Raw genomic sequence first — 22,935 nt, forward strand, 5'->3', positions numbered from 1 at the left:
TTGGTCGAAAACTTTGAAAATTGCTGGCACAATTTCTGCCAAGCATTGGTCAAAATTTTGACCAATGCTAGTAGAAAACTACACAACATTGGTCAAAATTTTGACCAATGCTTGGTGGAAAACTCCCAAGCATTGGTCAAAATTTTGACCAATGCTTGGTCAAATTTTTGTTTGAGAAATCAGTAGTTATGAGATGATCAATCAAGAGGAAACAGTTGAGAGCTTAGAGTGACACAATTTTTAGATGATCATATGAAATGAAATGGGCATGCCAGTAGAAAGAAACTAGAAAGACATTGTGTACAGATGAAGGCATGAAATGGATGGTTTTGGAGCACTCAGCACAGACACTCAGCATTTAGTACATATCATCATTTAAGATCAAATGGGTGTGTGGGATTATACACATAGTGAACAATAAAGGAGGGAATTGAACCCTTCCTGAGGCTCACACTTGTTGAGGTCCACTTTAGCAATGGCCCTTCCTGTGAAATTGCTATCTAAAGCATTATCTCATTAGAAAGGTTCTAGATAGCAATTTCACAAGAAGCGTCATTGTTGAAGTGGACCTCAACAAGTGTGAGCCTCAAGAAGGGTTCAATTCTCTCCTTTATTGTTCACTATGCGTATAATCCCACACACCCATTTGATCTTGAATAATGATATGTAGTGAATGCTAAGTATCTATGCTTAGTGCTCCAAAACCATCCATTTCATGCCTTCATTTGTACACAATGTCTTTCTAGTTTCTTTCTACTCACACGCCCATTTCATTTTATATGATCATTTGAAAATTGTGTCACTCTAAGCTCTCAACTATTTCCTCTTGATTGATCATCTCATAACTATTGATTTTTCTAACATAATCATTTTTTTCCTGACATGTCACCTGCTAATATAGTGATTAATAGTAAATACTACGATTTATCCAGATCCTAGTTTCAATATTGGCTATGGTATTGTTATTATTCTGAGCCATTTTGTTAAAGACTATATCTCTCAAAATAGTGGCATGCACTAGACAACCTATTCATCATGTATTTGAGAGACAATAGCCTTCACATAAATATAAGTTTCTTCTTATCATCTCTAGACAAAAATATAAGACAACTCGGGACTCAAAAAAATTGAGTGTATGCTAGAACCATACCCAGTGTTGTCACCATGAACAAAACAGATCAAGTAACCATCATCCTCCTCCAGATCTAACCCAAAATCCCTAGGTATAAATATTTCCTCAAGACCAAATCTTCTAGGTCCAAAGTCAAAAACCCCTAGCACATTGCCTCCAACTTCACTCTAAAACTTTCTCGCCTTAGGTTCTGCTTAAAGATCAAACTTTACGAGTCCCTTGACCTTAGCTACTAAATCTAGTGTAGTACCATACACATAACGTTATTTTCTACATGCATTTTAAATCATAAAGTAGAATTAGATATTTCCCAATCAACCTTGTATCCAAGGAAATAAGATCGACCAGAAATAGAGACAAAATTAGAGATATATAAGACTCCTAAGAGATATCTCAACTTGTTTTCAGGGTGATTGACCAGCCTATGTAGGATAATCATAAAACTAACAATAGTAATACAAACTTATCCACTACTAGTTGTAAAAGAGAAAAATGTAAGTTTATTAAATATAACATTAAAAAATGCAAGGAAACCTAAGGCAAAATGGTCTATAAGTTATCAAGACAATACTAAAATATTATGCTTGTGTCTTACCATTACCATTATGAAAGATGTAGCAGTTTGGTAGCTCAAACCATCTCATCTGAAGATCATTTTTGGCATATCTAGGCAGTATACCAAAACATGCTTTCATTGTAGTATCATAAGAAATAATGAATTTTCCATCCTTCACCATATCCTGAGATAGTAGCAAGTAAAATTGAGAAATTTGATTTATTCTGGAGAGATGTATAGACAACCTCTATCCTATATTTTCTTTATGAAGAACAAAAAGCATCTAAAGTTCTAAAGCTTTAAATACATTATTCATACAGCTGAATTATTTGAGTTTAAATAGTTTCCAATAACTTCTCCATACTCTTCAAACAAAAAGGCAATGATATAAGACTACTTTGAAGTAAAAATACCTTTGGGGCAAAATAAAGAGGAAGATCGATGAAAATTGCATAGTTATCAGTTATTGCAAAGTCATGCATCATGATAGGCTTTGAAAGCATTATGGGAACTAGATCAAGCATTATTCCCTCCATGAAAACTCAATAAGTAGCATAGGGAGGAGTATGTTGGTAGCCAAATGTAAAAATTTCTCCTGCACATAATGGAAAAACTGATCAGGCACATAAATCTATATTTTAAAGTAATCTATAGCTTTCTCAAACATCCTTTACGAGTAATTACATTAACTATAAAATCTGAATGTGTTTTGCTATTGTGATCGGATCAAACTTTGGTTGTGCATTGCAATTATTTGATTCTTCTTTTTTGTTCTAAAATAGCCTATAGCTTACTTGAACATTCTTAACTGCATTAAGTTTTAACTATCAAAATAGAACTTGTTCTGCTACCTATATTTGGATCAATATTTGGGTGTGTAGTGAATGAATGAGTTAATTTCTCATCATAATCCATCAATCCAAGAGTCTACAAATCTTCATCTTTAAAGACTCAAAGAGCATCTACAAAGGAGAAAATAAGAAATAAGTTCAATATAGGATTACTTTTCCTTCTCTAAAATACTAAATAGTTTCTTATCTATTGTATCCTATTACGAAATGAGAAAAAGAAAAAGCAAATCAACAGGGTAGCAAATATGCTAATAGACAACCTATTGATGAAGAATTCCATTCATGTTAGCAATTTATTGGTACTTCACTATTAAATTTTTAGGTCATATAGGAACCTATGCATAGGTTTAGTGTGAATGTGTTCGAGTTTGAAGTGTTTTGACTTAATCTATCTTGTACATCACTGTAGTGATTAAGTGAAATCTTTTATTTAGGCAAATAAGTCTTACCTATAATTGTTCACTAGTCAGTTGGCCTAATCTTCAATCACATCCTTATAAGTGATAAAGATGCTTTTAAGTATAGCTGGTTTTCTAGAATATTTGATTTTTGGTTAAATTAGTATAAAGATAGGAACAAAATAGAAAGATTGTCACATACTGCTATAAATTTCTATGCAGCTGTGGATGGCATCAGTTGTGGAGATTAAGGATTTAAAAATAGATTTCAAGCTATATCCATATATGCTTTCAAATTTTGAAGATTTCACCATTATGTGTTTTATGCGCTTTTATATGGTAATAAGACATAGCACTAGGTATTAAAATTTTATTCAATCACTTATATTATATTCAGAGGATCACCATCAAATAGGTTCTATTCCCTGGCTTAAACAATCAGAAATACTGTAACAGCAGAGGGAAGAAAGAGAAAGTATTACAAGGCTTATCTGCCTCTAAAAGTGCAATAGCTTCCCATGATGATATATAAGTGTTGTATTGGCTGCATAATATGAAAAACTTAGATTATTTGAGTAAAGAAATATATAGAAGAGCCAAGATTGCAGATGCAAAAATATCAGCTCTTACCAACATAACAAATTTCTCTCACAACAAGCAATATATAACTAATGACGTATTTATAAAATATTAAAAGAAAGAATATCACCATGCATTAAGAAAATGCCACCCACAGCATGGTTCCTAAGTTAAAGAACTTGCTTGTTCCACCTCCATACGACATGTCCAAGACACCAAATTTTGTACGTAACACATGTATTTGGACCATCAAAAGTCCAAATATTCCTTTAAGATTTCCAACCTATAGATTAAATGTAGACTAATCATTATAAATATTTTCTTCAAACAAAATCTCTCTACTTTGACAATATTTTGTACACCTTGACTTTGGTTAGAGAAGGTACAAGTCAGATGGGGGTTAGGAATGAAGGATAGAGAAAAAATTTCTAGCAGTAGCATGCACTTTGATGGAATGTCGTAGCCATGGCAGCCTCAAAGGTTATCACTAAATGATAGTTGATGGAATTTCTCAAGTGGGAATTCTCTCTCATGAGCATTGAAGGCAGGCATGTCTAGAATGTTTCAAAATGAAGTGTACCATAGTTCAGAAGGTGGGATACATGTTTTTCTACCTCCTACCACAGGCTCTAACAAAATACCATTAGGTGGGCAGCAAAAAGAGATCACTCTCATAGGGTCAAACCAATAAAAAAGTGCATAAAGTTGTAGACAAGTAGGAGATAGTATTCAAAGAAGTACATATTATAAATGACATGCATTGATGGAAGAAGATCAAGAGTATTGTGAACCATCTCAAGTGCTTCAAGATTGGTTTCTCCCACATGGCATCATCCAATCTTCTTTCTATTTCTTCCCCCACATTATTTCATATAGCTTTTGAGCTAAAGAGTTCAATGGTGGTATAACTAATATAGTAGTAAGATGCTATCATCCCCAGGTTCAAAGGAGAAAGATACATATCATCTTCATTTTGCAAAGCCACCTCAGGAAGAAAGGAATCTGACAGCTTGAAAGAAATTTATCCATAGAAAATTCCTGCAAAGAGAACATGTGGATTCTATGACTAGAATAACAAAATTGGAAAATAACAGTGAAACCAAATGTTTTGTATGAGAAATTACATACTATAGGAAGTTTTTTCTAGTTTGCTAAATGCTCAACATGTAACTTTGCATTTGATGCAGCCACAATTTAGATGGTATAATTCACATCTGTATATGATTTTGAAACAACTTCATACATAGTCCTTGCACCATCTTCAATAGCTTTCAATACTTTTGCCTCCCTTTGTTTCCTATGTTTGAAAATTTTAATTTTGTTGGCTTAAAGATCGAGTGGACAAACTTATTAAAATGTAAAAAATCTTTGCAATGAAAGTTTCCTGGACAGAGAAAACTAATTAAATCAAATAACCACCAAAGAAATGAGTCCATGGGGCTGACTTGTTCTATGTTTGTAAGAGGAAGAAATGTTTAGCTAATCATTTCATTGGAGAAGTCCAAGGCTTGAGTCAAAATCCAAAAAAAAGGATATAGGAGCTTCAATCAATATGTAGTTTGCCTATGCTTTTGAGGATGTCCCTAATACTGATGAGATAATGTATAAGATTGATTGGAGTGTTTACACAGACCATTTTACTAATTTTCTACCATAGACCAAAATACATAGGCATTCTAGTAACTAGATTCTGATGCTCATCAATAATCGTATAAGCCATTACATGCATAAAAAGGCTTTACCTATTTGGATTGATGCTTATAGGTGAAAGTCCATGGGTTAATTTTTCAGTATCCTCTTGAATACCAAGATCATTTAGAGGCATTTGTACATGGAGAATTGTACTTTGACCCACGATACTCCTATCATGTATTGGAATTGTGTTCTCATCTCAGAGATTAATTCGAAGATGTCTCCACACACAAGGATACTTCAAATTAAGTTTCTCAGCACCTTGTTGGCATTCTAAGTTATATTTAATGAAACAACACAAAACAAAATAGCACACATGAATAAGCTTATCTTCAAATTAGAAAGGATGGTTCTTAAGAACTAAATATTACTCAACCTGAAGTTATGAATATATAACTATGCACACTTTGGAAGATCATCAATGGGATTTCCATAAAAGAGATAATTGAAAATAAACTTGACCTATCATTTTGAGTCTCAAAGGTTGAGCACAAGACCTGAAAGGTTCTTATCTCACACTCAAGGATTTTAGTATCTAAAAGTTGCAACTACATTGAATCATGAATAACTAGCTGGATGAAAATAGAGACCAATTGATATATATGCACGTGCATTGAATAAAAAAAACTAATTCTAGAATAAACCATAGTGCAAGATTTAAAAAAATAAATTGTAGAAGTACACAGGTTTACTAAGATGAAAGACCACAAACCTCAACATTGTTCTTCACTACAATCCCCTTATTAAACCCTTACACAACACATAAAACTCGAACAAATGTGCAAATAAATCAATCTCTAGAACATAAGCTCACTTTCAACTCCCATCAAGAATATCTTGTGCTAAAGACATTATATTTAGGTTGAAATGAATATGCTTTTAGATATTTGTAAGAGATAATTAAATATCACAAAATAAATCTTACAAAGAAAGGCTATCCAAAGCTTCAAGAAAAGTGGACAATAACTTAGAAGAAAATTTATCCTAGAGGAGTGAAAAAATAAAACAATCTAAATGTAGGTGGCTCCTCAATGGCCCAACAATAGGAATTGACCAAAAATTCCACTAGAGACAATTAAAGATAGTAATTAGAATTTTAAACAAATATAGTTACTCACCAAGTACTCCAGGTCCTCCATGGTCAGAGTAATAGATGAAAATGTGGTCATTGGGGCCACTATCCACCACTTTACCAAGGAGGAGATCTTTCATGCACTCCAATGCCCACTCTCTAGAAAGGGTCCCAAAGAACTCGACAAGGGCCTAAAAAGTTCTAGAATCAATAAGGGAATTGATAGTTTCTATTCAATTTCAAGAGCACAAGATGTTTCACAGACCTATGGCTCAATAGCGTGGGTGTTGAGAATGACACGTTTGATATCAGGCAACTCTATATAGTGTTGTAACCAAACTTACAATATTAGTGATGCATAAATATTTCTTAAGAAACCATTTGACATAAGGAAAAATGGAGTAAACCTAAAAAATATTTCCACAAAAATTCATATAGACAATATTTCAAACAAAATATTCAATCTATATTAAAGCTCAAGTGTACTCCCAATGAATCACCTACCTGAAGTGCGCGCATATATAAACCAACTTTCTCACACAACTGTGCTATATGAGGATGGTCATAGTGATTGAAAATTCCATTTGACAAGATAACATCAACAACATTAGGGAAAGTGACCATATTTGAATCAAAGGTTAAGTGGTGGAGTTCTTGCATTTGTATTTAATAAAAACTAAAGTATATAGGACTAGGAATGACAAAACCAGTCTTTGTTTGAAGGCTTGAAAGCATTTTTCCTAATTTTCCATATTTGGCCTAATTGAGGGATACTGTCCCTAAAGCCTTAATTTGATCCAAGTTTGCTAAGGGCCCTAGAAAGGGGGTAAGACCTTAGAGAAGTGGAGTCCACTTGGAGAGACAAAGGTCAACATTGGGAAAAGGCTAGTAACCTTGCTTGGCATCTTGCAGTGGGTTGGGTGCTACTAGGCACTTAAGAAGATTTTGGTGGATTAAGGCTATAAACTCTACATTAGTTGAGGCAAGATATGAGCACATATTTTGGGCAACTTACAAGTTACATTACCTCAACTTGGTGATGGAAGCAATTGGCATCCAAATAAAGTGGGTGAAAGAAATAGTGTGCATTATTCAAGCACATCATTCTTTTCTTTGGAGCATTATGATTTTAGGATATGTAGATGACGAATTGATCAAGATTTAGACCCTTCCAAATAAAAGTGACAGAAAATATGACTTATTTTGATGACAAGATGAGAGGTGGATGGATTTGGGTTTAGTGATTCCTTGGTATGTTAGTTTGAGCTTCACTTGGTTTCAAGAATACTATAATATTCTCTAATTAACAAGGCCAACCGTGTGAAGGTGGAAACTCATCTAGACTCACCCCCCTCCCCCTAACATCAATCTAAATTCCCCATTAACATCTAATTACATACTTTATTCATTTCATTCATCCATTTATGAACTATAACATCCAATCAATATAATCACATAACATTCATTAATATGATATAAAATTCATTAATACGCAATAGTAATCAAGAATTTATATTATATTATCAGAAGATTTTATAAAAAAATTTCCCTATTCAACTGCAGGCATCGAGGGAAAAAGAACAGGGCAAAGAAAAACCTCGATATAGCCTAGGACCAGGGTCCTGTATACATTACAGATGCCCTTTATAAGGGTCTTTAAGAAGGCATACCTCCTTTTATACAAGGGGAGGATTTTTGATAGAAGAACCTCCAAAAACACATAGAAAGTTGGATCAAAATCTGTCTCAGCCAGATTCCATTCCCAACATATTGGGGATTACAAATAATAGCAATTGAGAGGGTTAAAAATATTAATGTTGGAGGAAATTGGAGCAACAAAATTTTGAGGAGATCTCTGGTTTGGTTAAAGAAATGGTGGACACTGGAGGTAAATGTTGCAATCCTTGAATAACGTGCAATAAAAAAAAATATTCCATGGCAATGAAAAGAAGGGGGGTAAGGGGTTAATAGGTCTTACCCCCCTAAAAAAAAAATCTAACAAGTCACCTGTTCTCAAAATAGGAATCTGTAAAACTATTTAGCACCTTACACTTCTAGCTTTGGTCACAAATAGAAATATACATATACAGATGAGAGAGTATAAATGATTTAGATCTGCATATGTATACATATATAGGTATATATACTTAGGGAAGATAGTTTGTATATATATATATATATATATACACACACATACATATATACAAATATGGAAATATACATTTAAACATATATATCTACATAAATACAATTGTAAATATGTATATATAAATATATGTATGTATGTATGTATACATATTTAAATCTCTATACGTATAAATATTATTCTAGAGGACAAACAACAATTTATGCTAAGGAGAATAATAATAAACTACATCCTTCTACTCCTGACACAGATCCTACTCATGATTATGAAGGCTAATAGGCACATCATGACTATCTTCAGCATTAAGGCTAATAGGCACATCGTGACTATCTTCGGCATTCTCTTATGGCTCTTGTGGTTCTAATCTTATAACATGAGGCTTCGTCTTCTTTTTTGAGCATAAGGCTGATGCACCCCTGCAATAAGAAATAAATGGGTTTAATTCTAAACATTTTTTTTAATGCTATAAGTATTTCATTAATCTAAAGAACATAACAGGGATTTTTCTTTACTTGATAGTGCCACATCATCTACCACATTTTGTTTAGCCCCAACCTCAACATGCTTAACACTAACATCACACTGGACTCCATTACCATGATGTTCTCCATACTCAAAAATTATCACATAAAGGTTACACCAATTGCAATTTAAGATGCCAAATTTTATTAATAATTACATAATTAATTTTCAATAAAAATTGAATATATACCTCTATCACTACGATGCACATCAAGGCCTTCGTCATGTGTAGGATATGTGCCTTCATAATCATGAGTAGGATCTGTGTCAGGAGATTTGCATATTGGGCATGCCTTGAACAAGATACTGAAAGATTTTATCAATAGATATATGCTGCTTGAAGGGTATAAAGTGCACTATGTGCCTAGTTGGGATTGCCATGGGCTACCCACTGAGCTCAAAGTTTTGCAGTCCATAGACCAAGAGGCAAAGAAAGAGCTCACACCATTGAAACTAAGAAAGAAAGCTGCTCAATTTGCCAAGAAAGTTGTGTGTTTATATATGTTTAAACACATATATAGCATGTGTGTTTATATTCAAGCAAATGCAATTGACAAGTATAAAGCTAAATCACACAACCTTTGCCAACATTATTGATGCTTGTGCCAAAACAAAAGCTTTGGAATAAGCCATGGACATGCATTGAAGCATAAAGAATTTTTGTCAGATGTTGTAGTCACAATTGCCATGGTAGACATGTTTGAAAAATGGAAGCATAGACAAGGCATGTGAATTTTTTGACAATATTTATTTATAAAACTACATTTATTTATTTATGTACAATATTTATTTATAAAACTATATGCTAAATGAGGAAGGGAAACAACAAGAAGCAAATGACCTCTTGAACCAAAAAGTAGACATAGTATTTCAATTCAATTATTTCACATGTAGTAATCTTATTAATTTTTATTGTTATTATTCAATTATGGATAATGCCTAGAAGCTTTGTAACAAGATGTTGAATAATGGGATATCTCTTGACATGTTTACTTAAATGCACTTATCCAAGAATTGTGTTAAACACGGGATAGTATGAAGAAAAGTAGAGCCTGATTAAATAATGGTAAAAGGCTCCCCACTCAACAGAAGAATTAGTGGTGTCTCTTCTAAAAAATTAGAAATGTTTTCAGTAGTATTACTAAGCCCCATATTTGGATCTATGTGGTGTCAGCATTCATTCCAAATTCTAGTGCAACTCTTCAATAATTTAGAGTTATTCATGCAAAATAATATTGAAGAGATTTTGAAGATGAATGAAAAATTTGAAGATGTGTTCATGAAAATGTTCATCTCCATAGCAGTAGCTTTGGAAGATTGTAACAGCAAGACAAACTTAAGAGTTCCTAAAAAGAATAGGGGTAGTTAGAAACAAATGCAAATTCATTTCCACCTAGTGGGATTTTTTTAAAGCTTTCTAGTCTAAAATAAGAACTTAGAAGAGAAGGATTGCTTTTTTCATTCTTTTAATATACACAATCAATAATTATGCCATTCATTATTATGATTTTTGGTATTCTTATATTCTAGTTCTAAAATCTAACACAAAGTACCATAATTCTATATTAACATTACAACATAGTCAGGACCTAAGTTATGGGTATTATCATTTTTTAAGCATGAATATTTTATTGCATGCATATCTATTCTTGGGATGCATTTGTTAATCATGAACATTTTATTGCACTTATATAGTACTTCTCAATTAGTATTTGTTATTCATTTTTACTCTTAGCAATTGTTGCTTTAAGGTGTTGAGGATTCATGTTATTATGCTTCTCGAAAAGGAAGGAAATTTCACTACTCTTATAAAACTAGTGCAATACTTAGGGATTACATTTGAACTTTTCTACCAATGATCTATCATTTTTTCCAATGTGATTATATCTTATCTGTAGCAAGCTCCTTTCAAAACACACTCCAAAAGTCATCAGTCACCAAGGAATGCCCATTAGTTTCTTGAATGGTGGATGAACTTATAAGCTTCCCCTTTCCATTTTAGGAATGCTAAGACATTCCCATATTCTGATGGCAAGTGGGCGGACAATGGTCATTGGTGGAGAAACTTGAAACACCATATCCATGTCCCAAAGATGTCTTTGTACTGAGAATGAGGGGTTTCAAGTTGGGGACATGTCCTTGGATTTCATTGCAATATACCATACAGAGCTAACAAATATGGAGCAAAAATAGCAAGGAAGACAACGAGAAACCGATAGGAAACGTTGTGCTGATGGTGATTCTGCCAATGGGATACATGATGATAATAATAATGATAATGATGATGGTGATCATCTAGATGGGTCAGGAAATAGAGGAAGTTAGAATTTGTTGTCACTTTGGCTATCTTTCATTGTAAAATCTGAAAGTAAAATAGAACTAGTATGCATTATGGAATTTCTTGGATTTTTGAATGTGATATTGATGTTGGTTCTTACTAGGACAATATACATATCGTACAATATTGGCTTACCATTAGACAAAATTTCATGGAGGCAATCAATAAAATAGTTCAAACGCCTTACCTATGATTCCACATTTTGCATGCATGTCTGCCAGGGCAATTGCAGCTCAAACAAATATATTCTCTCAATATATCTATTTTTTGCATATCCAGCAACCATGGATTTTGATGACCACATTACATTCAAGCATCCTGTCAAATAGTTCACATGACTTATCTATGCTTCCATTTTGCAAGCTTGTCTCCCAAGGCAAATGCTACTACTTCATCTACACTATCTAAAAAAAATCCTTTATGCTTTGATGGATGCCTGTAGCTTATCCCAAAGCTCTCATTCAATAGTTATGAGATGATCAATCAAGAGGAAATAGTTGAGAGCTTAGAGTGACACAATTTTCAAATGATCATATGAAATGAAATGGGTGTGCCAGTAGAAAGAAACTAGAAATACATTTTGTATAGATGAAGGTATGAAATAGATGGCTTTGGAGCACTCAACATAGACACTCAATATTCAGTACATATCATCATTCAAGATCAAATGGGTGTGTGGGATTATACGCATAGTGAATAATAAAGGAGAGAATTGAACCCTCCCTGAGGCTCACACTTGTTGAGGTCCACTTCAGCAATGGCCCTTCCTATGAAATTGTTGTCTAAAAACTTTCTAATGAGATAATGTGTTATGAGCTCTTCATCAATGGGATGGAACATGAATCCAGGAGGTAGTTGTGCATCAAAAATTTTGGTCTAAAAATAGACCAGATAAAATTCTTCATGTCAACTTAGTAAATTCCAAGTCATTTTAGTGTAGAATAGCCATATCCCATTATCATGAATGGTCCACATGGTAGGTGATTTTCTTTTGAAAAAGTTTGAATGTTCAAAGAATGTTGCTAAATGTTTTTAATGAGTTATGAATTGTCAATTTTTAAACAAGCTTACAGTGTAAATGCATTCGGCCTAACCAAATTTAGGCATGCTTTTTAGCTTTAACCTATTTCATGGAATCTCCCAAGGTGACGCTTTATCTACTTTAATGGAAGGATCTAATCAAATTTTCTTCACCTCTTGCAAAAATCAAGATTTTGAATTACAAAAGGGTCAAACAAAACCTAATGAAATCAAAATCGATAATCTCAACTTTCAACATATTTATGGAAATAGAAAATTATGAGAAGACAAAGTCAAACCATTAGAAATGGATGTCATAGAGAGATCAACCACACCATTTTCAGGTCCACCAAGTAGTCATAATAAAACATCAGAGACTCTAATAATATATTCAACATATGAGTCAGAATGAATGTGTGGGTGTGCATTGTAGAAGAAAGAAGCACTAAAGAATAGCTCAAAATCATGATAATGAGCTAGATCTGTCTTCATTTAATAATCAATACATCTATGCCAAGCTGGTTGATATTTGTTGGATAGTATAAACATGGTTTAGGGGAAATTTATCAAAACTAATATAATGTGAGCCCTAGCCATGATAGGGTTTCAGAGAAAATTCAAGTGTCTTTGTAATCAAAATATAAAGTTGTCATTTTGTTACTATGTTAGGGTTTAAAAAATGCAAGACTTGATAGTTTGTTTTAAAAAAAAGAGTTTTCGAGTGTAACAAAGTGGAAAATCAATCAATCACACACAAATCATACCTGGATTATCATCTAATCTTTGGAAATTCTATGCAAGAACGTCTATTTTTGATATTGCAAATGTTGTTAATGGCTTCGGTAGTCTAAATTACACCTTAGTAACAATATGTCCCTAATGTCCCATCACCAGGAGAGAAATAACCCAACACCATTTGGATGGGATGCAAGTGCAGAATTTTGCCTATGTGAGGACTTCCCAAGCTGTTGTCATGAAGCAATAGAGGCATATATAGAGTGCCACTATATCTCTCAATGCCTTCAATGTTGACTGCCACCCAATCCCTCATCTACCTTTGTGACCTAACATAAAATTTAAAAAAATCAGTATGAAAACCTAGAACCATACTTTTTTCTAAGATGTAAAATATCGTATATGGTACTCTAATTTGATGAAAAAACATGAGTTATGTGTGTGCAAGACAAAGTAGGCAGAGCAACGGATGAGCATGACAATTTTGGTGGTGTCGATAGAAATGATATGCCACATTTCAGAAGTGGCCTTCTTCACCGCTCTCCTCCAGAAGTCTTTCTACCATAACAATAAATTAGGGCGTAAAATAAAACTTTTCTCATTTTAACATAATGAAGCCCGTGTTGGTCAAAATTTTGACCAACATGGTCATGGATTTTTTTTTTAAAGATATTTTTCCTTGCCTATTCTGACCAATTTGACCCCATTTTAATAGATGGTCAAAAAATTTGGTCTAAAAATGGTGTCAAATGTACTAGTGTCTTAATTTCGTCTATCTTGCTTTGTGTACTTTCCATCTCACTTGGTCTTAGGATGTCATTCCCATATGATGCTTGTATGAAATGTGATTCCTGCAGCCAGTATCACCAAAACATCCTCCCCAAAATTTCAGAATTAAGCTTCAACTGGCATTGGAAGAAGATGTAATTTCTCCTTCCTTGGATGATGTGGTGTTGGATATCATGTTCGTTGTGCACTCTTACGCTATTCACCGTGCAATTCACACCATTATTGGGGAGGATTTCTTCTCTACAACCTCAAGACATGTGTTGTTTCCTTCAAACTTGGTCTCGATATTCTTGTCCAATGCTATGGACCTACTCCAATCAACATTGTGACTGGAAATTATTGCAATCAAGGTGGTCTGACCAGAATTTTGGGCTGATAATAAGTTGAAACGGGCAATGCAGAGCTATGATTTGTGGGCTAGAAATTCCCTAGTGGGAGGTTTATTTCCAAGATCCCTACTGATGCAGAAACATGAAGCTATGGCGACATTCAAGGCATTACAAAAGTCTTTCGAAAAGCATAACCCATAGTTCCTGACAAAGACTTTGCAAGTCATGTCACAAGTGTTGGGTCATCAACTAGTTGAGGGTGTGAAGAAAATAGGATTTGCATTGCTCGATATTTTGGGCTTACCAATATCTGACGCACATGCACTTTCTGCTCACATCATGAAACCTTCAGCCTCCCCAAACTAGTTTTTTTGTGAACCAGGTGTTTGGTCTGCCCCGGTTACTACAATTCAGAGTGCCCCTTCTTCCACTGGTAATTCTGTTGTCGTCACTAAAGGTTTGAGTTTGGGTTGGGAGGTTGCTCCTTTACCATGCTCGAATTTTGGTTGGGGTTATTCTCTGCAACCTGGTATGCCTTCCACTTCTGTTGAGGGCACCTCTTGCAAGGATATGGAAGAATGATAGTATAAAGGCTACCTTCCCTTTTGTGTATTAATTTTTCCAACATTATGCATGTTTTAGAATGTTGGTATTTTTGGTTGAACTTTGAGTTCTCCATGCCTACTATTCAACTTAGTTCTGAAAATGTAAAAAATTGATAAATTTTGATTTTTGGTGGGAATACTCCTACATTTTGTAATTTAAATTTTCTCATTGATATAATATGTTGTAAATATCAATGATTGTCACTTGTACATGTTGCGACAATGTTGGATTTTCTTTCTGGTTCTTTCCTAGTTGAGCTCTTGAACCAATTTTTATTAATATATATATCTAATGGCTCGTCCACTTTTTCTTTTAAAAAAATTTAATTAAATCTTCAATATTTTAATATTTTAATTCTCTTTTTTTCCAACTTCTTAAATTAAACTTTTAAATTAAATATTTTAAACTGAAGTAGATATTTAATTAATTAAATATCATCATATTCTATTTTCTCTTTAATCAATTTTCTAAATTTAGACTTCTAAATTAAGACTTTTAAATTAAAGCACATATTTAATTAGTTTTTTAATTAATTAGATATTCTCATACTTTAATATTTTCTTTTTAATCAAATAATATTTATTGATACGACTAACCCAAATACTATAATTAAATCATTTACCAAATAAATCACATAGCAAAATCCACATAAAAGAAACATTACCAAAATAGACCGGAACTCAAAATCAACCAACACAAACAAAGATAAACTCACTGGTTTTTAAAAGGGTGGAAAGTCAGTTACGAGTCCTCCTTGCAAAATAAGTATTTAGGCTATGGTTGGGATTGGACTTGAACATTATCTCTCCATTCTTACCATTGAGTTATTGTGATAGGATACACTCATCCTAGCAATTCAGGGAAGTCGATGCCCGGTACCTACATTCTGCATAAAAGACAAGTATGTACATGTATATAAATCTATCTAAACTAAACAAGCAATGACAATGAGTGATACATCGTGTAGATCTCGACTAACAGGTGACTACAACTCTCTCTCTTAACCACATCAAATACGACAAACAAAAAAGTAAAACAAACACGCACACCATACACATGCAAGTATGGGGTAAGTATTATAATAAATCTTGAGTATAAATCATCACATATTCAAACATGAAAACTCATTATTTGGCATCATCTTGAAAGCAACCACATTTATTAACTAAGAACCATTAAAGCATTATTAATGCACTAGTAATCATAATCAACAATCAGCATGTGATATATAATAAACTAAGTAATTCTTTGTTGCGATACATTTAATCCAAGTCATGAAATAATGTTATAATTATAAATCCAATCTCCTTGAAACTAACACATGCATTAAATAGGCATAAATGAGTTTGGTAAATATAATGAAAAAGCAAACTATAGGTGGGCACTACAACTATAGAACCCTAAAATTCAAAGTAAAGGTCTCAGATAGATGAGAATTGCAAGAACTACCCTACGCTTTAGCAATTGTGATATGAACAAAATGCAAATAAAAAACAAATCGCATACCATTAAATGGAAGAAGTAAAGGGTGCGCAGCTGGAAGCCCAAATCAACAACGCCCATTTTAAGAAAATGAGCATAGGCCACGACAATGAAGGGACCCAGGTTAGAGAAGTAATTGCAGCGAAACATGCAAGAGGGATGTCTTGCAGGCTATGCATATGACAGGTAGAAGGCGAGTTTGTCATTTTAGTGGATTTTATAGAAACAAAATTCAAAAGACTATAAGGAAAATCCTTCGAAACCAATAGAAAATTGAAGAAATATGGTGGAAAATTTTGGAAAAAATTAAATGAACACGGAAAGCAAAAATGGAAAATATAAATAAAGTAAGGAGGGCGTTTTTTGCGGCATTGATTTAGCGATTTGCCCAATTCCCAAGCCAACAACTAATACACAAGTGCAATGAAAGCATGAGCGGCAGTGACTAATAATTAATGAAGCAATAATTAAAGTTCTAAAAACCTAATAATAGTTTTTATAAAATTTTATTTATTTATTTATTTTTATATTTACTTTATAGTCTATCTTATTAATCAAATTGCATAATAAGTATTTTTATTATAATATTAAAATATATTCTTGTAATAAAAATATTACAAAGAAATAAAGAATAATAAAAATAAAAAAAATAAACAAAATGAAAATAGTTCCTCTATAATGATATATATTTACATAGATTATTCTAAGATAGATATTTTAGTGAATACATATCTATTGTTAAGATCTTTGGGAGATGACTCAAGAATTAGAAAAATTAAATATTTATATAAAGAGATTAACAAAAAGATTTCATTTGATTAAGAATTATTAAAAATAGTTAAAATATTCAAATAAAAAATGAACCAAAGAATTATAGTCTAATCTGTCGAGCATAATTGATAAAGCTGATGTTATGTTTCTCCACAACATCATCCACCAAGATTCAACTTTTTTAAAGATTCTAATAAAATAAATAAATAACCTTTCATTTATATTTTTCAAACTCTTTTTAAAACAGCCAGCAAATAATTTTAGAAATGTCTTCTTATGAAAACGCCAAAAAATAATATAAAACTAATAAATAAAGTAAATCCAACATTTCAAAATTGAGTGTAAGAGATCAGAGACCTTTTATTTATTTGTCCACAATAAATTGGATTTTAAAAGACAGATGCAATCAATATAAAATATTTATGATTGTTACACCGCTACTTTCATATTCATTCATTGCCAAATTAATATTTGTATTTATTGTCGGAGTCTGAATGAACGACAAGCTCTGCATGTGGGTGTTTCTGCGTTACTTAGAGTTGTATTCATTAATCCCATATTGTACAGGTGTATAATTACTGCTTTGGGAATTGTTATTCTACAGGTGTATAATATCAAAATTGTAAAAATTGGGCTTACTTTTTATATACCAAGTTTGATTTCTCTGTCATTGTAATGATTTTCAAGTGATTAGAGTTTTATTATCCAAATGCTATTTCTCAGTCTTGTTGGGAATTTAAATGAGCGAAAAAGTTCGAAATACAGCAACGAAATAAACTTATCTACCCTTTTCAAATCTCTTTACAGGTCCATAATTGTGTCCAAAATTATTAATCTAATTAATATAAAATCTTATTGTAAAGCTATTTTAGTTGAAATTAATTTTCGAGATGATGAAATTCATTGATACTTGATAGAAATCATTGATTTCATTTTTTTCAGGCCTTTTATAATCACGCCTATGGGCCTCAAATTATTTTAATTCGAAGTAATTTGTTTCATGCTGAGATTCTGTGCAGGAAAATTCAGAGTGGGTTTGTAAAATTAATTTAAATTGATGAATTGGAGAATTACACTAAGATGAAACGACAATTTATGTTGGTATATGAAAAGTGACTGACGGCTGAATAAAATAATGTACTGACAGGTTCCGCTGATATACAACTACTAATTTACATGCTACATAAATACAAGCTCTCTCCCAAATGTACTTTCGCTCTTTGTATTTATACTTGACAAGTACTTATAAAAATTCTCTTTTTATATTACCATTCTAATGTTCAATACAAAGTAGTTATTGCAGCTCGGCATATCTTTCTTGGTGGGCCAATTTTAAATAATAACAAGGGGTGCTTGCGCCAGAGTTCCTGCTTTTGTGGTAAATTAAAATGAAAGAACATAAAGGACATTCACCATACATTTATTATAACAAAGATATTTATTGACTATATTCAATTGCAACGCTAAATTTAATTACAAGGTGACAGTTTTTCACATGCAAGATACTTGTTGACATGTATACAATAAGTTTTTTTTTTAAATGATACATTGAATTACAAGGTGAATATTCAGAAACATAAAAATTACAGGTAGCACAGAGCCATGGCACTGGTTACAGGGGAATGAACATAAACATTGTTAACCTGAAGCAACCATATGCAACATTCTCTGTTGGACAGTTTCTATGTATGCTGAACTTATTCATGATTTACACAAACATTTGTTTTATAACTAGTATTATTGATAGGAGGTACGCTAAATAACATTAAGTTCATGCTCCAGCTTGTGGAAAACGCTTTCTTTTCAGCTAAATAACATTAAGTTTGTATGCACAACCGCTGAGTGAATATTATACTTTATCTTAATAGTTGAGATGCTGTTTTTTGCAAATAATAAAGATGTTGATGCCTATGTTGGCCGGAAAAAGTGTTGGTGTTCATGAATGGTATGGGTACTGCTGTTGTGTTCATGAGGTGCTGCAATCATTAATAAATGGATTCCAAGATGCACATGATAATCAAGACTTTAATTTTGAGCTCATTAATTCAGCCAAGTAATTTTGCAATTTTCAAAGTGACAAATTTGCATAGTTTTACAGCGCTTTTTAGCCAATTAATCAAGAAAACATATGCATCTTCAACTGCAATCACAAAAACCAAAAGCACAATTCAATAAACAGTTATTTTTCTCTTATAAATTTTGTAAGAAACATAAGCAGCAACAGTTTTAGGCAAGAGCCTAACATAGAGGTAAATTGTAAGCTTCTTATCTGGTAGGCCTTGGGTTTGAGTGTTGAAATATACCTGTTCTGTTATCTCCTTGAGTATGCAAATTTGATGAAGTGTTAGTATAAGAAAAGCCGACTGTTGCTGGTGATTTCAAGAACAATCTGTTGGCCTATGCAAAAAAAAAAGCAGCCCAGTAAACATGATTGGAAACATGGTCTTGCTTCTTTGTTACCCAGTGAAAACATGTGGACATTAACACCTAAAAAAGTATAACTTTTTTGATGTTTGAAAGAAACGTGCTAAACAAAGATTAAAAAAAAAATTACCATTCAAGTGTACAGTGCAAATGGTAGTTATGTTTTCAGTCGGTAACCTGAAAAACTCCACTAGTGGCATTGGGATATGAGGTCTCTTATTCATGCTGCAAAAGACTAATAAATGGAGTGTGGGAGGCAAGATATGTGCAAGACGCATTCTGTTTATTTAATAGATTAAGAGGCAGGTAAAATATTGCTTGTTTGCATCAAATACATAAATAAGAAATTATATTTTTAAGACCTTGCAAGCAGTTTACCTGTTGATACAAGTTCTTATTTAGTCATAAACTCTGTGAATATTTCAGTTCTATGCTCAATCTATTTCAGCCAAGAAGCATCGAAACATGTGAAGAATGAAAACATTAAATGCAAACTTAGGAGGATTATTATTGTTAAAAACTTATAGGAAGGCAAGAGTTTTTTTTGCAGCGATGAATATGACTCAGGTAGGCAATCAATATGCACATTTACATTTCTGAATTGAAGAAAACAATAACAGTTAACTTACATATCAGTTAAAATCAAGCTAAAAGAATTAACATTGCTGCAGTTAAAATCATTGGTACTGGAGATCAAACAGAGAACCTAGCTCAATCGAAACATGCCATATTGAAGTTAATATTTATATTATGCATGGTATAATTTTTACATTTAACGTAAGAGGTATGTATGAACAACATTTAGTATGTGCTATTTTGCTTGAACGTTGCTAGTGACTATTCAAAATAACATAGGCAACATATATGTACTAGTGACTGTTCAAAATAGCAAAGATAACATATATGTTTTATAGCAGATTTGATAGGATTATTATTTGAAACCAAAACTTTGTAATCGCTGCAATATGAGAAAAATATTTGATGTAGTTGGAGCCCTGTACAATTATGCAATTGTATGAGTCAAGTTAGTACTACATAAGAAAAATAATTTAATATGAAATCAAAAGAAACGAAAAGCATTGTTAATGTGTATACCTCGGTAAAGATATTGTGTGGCCTAATGTTCAAGTGCAATAACATCAGTTATCTGATTGCTTTGATTCAGACTAAACTTTCCTCTCAGCTGGAAGTCCCGGAATATAAATATAGTGGCTGGTTTGTCAGCAACATATGTTTCATACGTCATGTTTTGTAAGGAGGGCCAAATTTACTAAGCAATATTCTTCTATGCAAAGCAGTGGATAGTTTGATTGTTGTTGTTAATAATGATTTCTTTAATGTGCAAGGAATATATGTAGTTGACTTCCTCTTTACATTTGGCACAATATGCTTTGTTGTCATTTAGTGCGGTGTAGCTATCAAATATGTAGTCACATTTAGGAAAGAATGCATGAAATGGATTTGAATATGCATTTGCAAGTGTCAACAGCCCAACAACCTGTAAAAAGGTTCAAGACTATTAGCAAAACTTTGAATCTTATTGTAGGAAATGATAAGTACAAGGTAATCAAAATGGTTACCTCAAATGTGGTGTGCAAGAGTGCATGGAGTCCTTCCAATGTTCTTTTGTCATTTAGGTTGCAAATATATGTTGATGGAGTTGTACGAAGATCATGCTTCTGATCTTTCTTTTTTGCAATGTTTTTAAAAAGGAAGATTGAAATTTCACCTTTTTGTAATTGTTCTTCCATTTGATAGAAGAGTTGAGAGAAAGATGGATGCATGTAGCACTGTGTTGAAAATATAATAATGAGTATTTTGTATAAATGAATCAAAATTGTAAAAAAAATGTATTAAAAAAAATAAAAGCAGAATGAAGAAGCTTACCGGTGCTTTATCCATATCTGTATGGCCATCTTTGATATCAATGATATGTTGTGTTCCTTTTGTGTTTTCTGCCACAACAAGGGCACATGTTGTTCCATAAGCATATTCTTTTGTACTAGACGTAAGTTGTTTTATGGTTGTGCCTGGGATGAAGTTGTATTCATTTTGAAGTGGTGAAATACTGTCAATTTCACTAGAATCCTTTAAAAGTAAGATGTAATCAGAATCTTCGCGGTTGAAATTTGATTTTGGTGCAACTTCAAATTCTTTTATTGCTATTGCAGTTTCTGGTATTATCTTATGCTCAAACTTGTGTAGTAGATGGCTACCAACAGTTAGTGTGATTGTCATTTCGCCCTTATAATTTGTCAAATCAACTCATAAGACTTCATGCATTCCTATGCCTTTGTCAAGGATAACTTTGTAGGTCACAAGTACAATGCCTTCAAAAGTGCTGCCAACTTTTTTAACATTTAAATCTTCAATTGTTACTGGTCTTTGAGAAGTAATTTTTGGCCTATTAGAAAACAAAAAAGATGATGTTAAGTTGCATGATTTGGAGAAATGTGGAAGATGCAAGGAGGACTATAGAAGATGTAAACAATAATGCATGCTGATACCTTTTTTATTTTTTTTGCTTGTTTGTATTTGCTTCAGTTGCTAGGTTTGTTGTCTCCATTATGATTGGTCTGTTATAAAGCAAAGAACATAATGTTAATGTTGGTCATTTTGTAGATAATGTAGTATACTGAAACAATTGACGCTATTACCTTTTTTATTCTTTTTTTTCATTTATATCTGCTTAATCTGGTACTTTGGTTTTGTCGACCATCGTTAGTGGAAATAGAATCAAATTGAATGTATTTACAATGAGAAGATTAAACCATGTTGGAAGAATGTGACTGTTGGTTTTTGTAATATCATGTTATAGAATGAATATTTATGAAATTTGAAAGGTGATCTGTCCAATATGCTTCTATTTTATAGGTGGAACATATACTTCTAATTGAATTAGTCCATATGTGGTCAATTAGTGATCTATGTGCAATCTTTGTTTTGTTGAGAACAAATTCTGTCTTGTATTGGTTCATATGTTGTATGAGTTTTCTTATGGTTTTATTGTCCTTACACATGTCTACATTGAAATCTCCTACAATAAATACAACACTTTGTTGAATTGGGTAATTGAAGATGCTAGTCATTGTCGTTAGGATCTCATCTATAAGAGTATTGGGTCATATGTAAACATTTGAAACAATGAATTCAATGGCATCATGACGTAATTGTAGAGTTATGGCTTCAGTATTTTGTGTTTTATGTTCTCTTGTATTCAACACTAATAGATTGTCTTTTGTAAAAGTTGTTATGCCATGTATATGATATACTGTATGGCTATTGTATTTGTGGAGCAGATTTGTATGGGATGGAGACAAGTGGACCTCTTGGAGACATAAAATATTAGAGTTCATGATGTCATAGTCATTGACAATATCATTTGTATGGGCCTGTAAACTATGAGTGTTTAGCGTGCATAGAAGTAGATGTGAATTTGGCATTGAGCAAGCTGGCTGATTTTCAAGTTGTCATTTTGCATGTGTTTGAAGGC

At 32.6% G+C, this 22,935-nt stretch overlaps 1 pseudogene; it reads right to left on the reverse strand.

The window, feature by feature from the left end:
* Positions 1–1,710: 1,710 nt before the first annotated feature.
* On the reverse strand, positions 1,711–21,680 carry LOC149548366 (carotenoid 9,10(9',10')-cleavage dioxygenase 1-like; annotated as a pseudogene).
* Positions 21,681–22,935: the final 1,255 nt, after the last annotated feature.

Source organism: Cupressus sempervirens, chromosome 7 (assembly GCF_028749045.1).
Source record: "Cupressus sempervirens isolate cs-2001-9-10 chromosome 7, ASM2874904v1, whole genome shotgun sequence".
Classification (NCBI taxonomy): domain Eukaryota; kingdom Viridiplantae; phylum Streptophyta; class Pinopsida; order Cupressales; family Cupressaceae; genus Cupressus; species Cupressus sempervirens.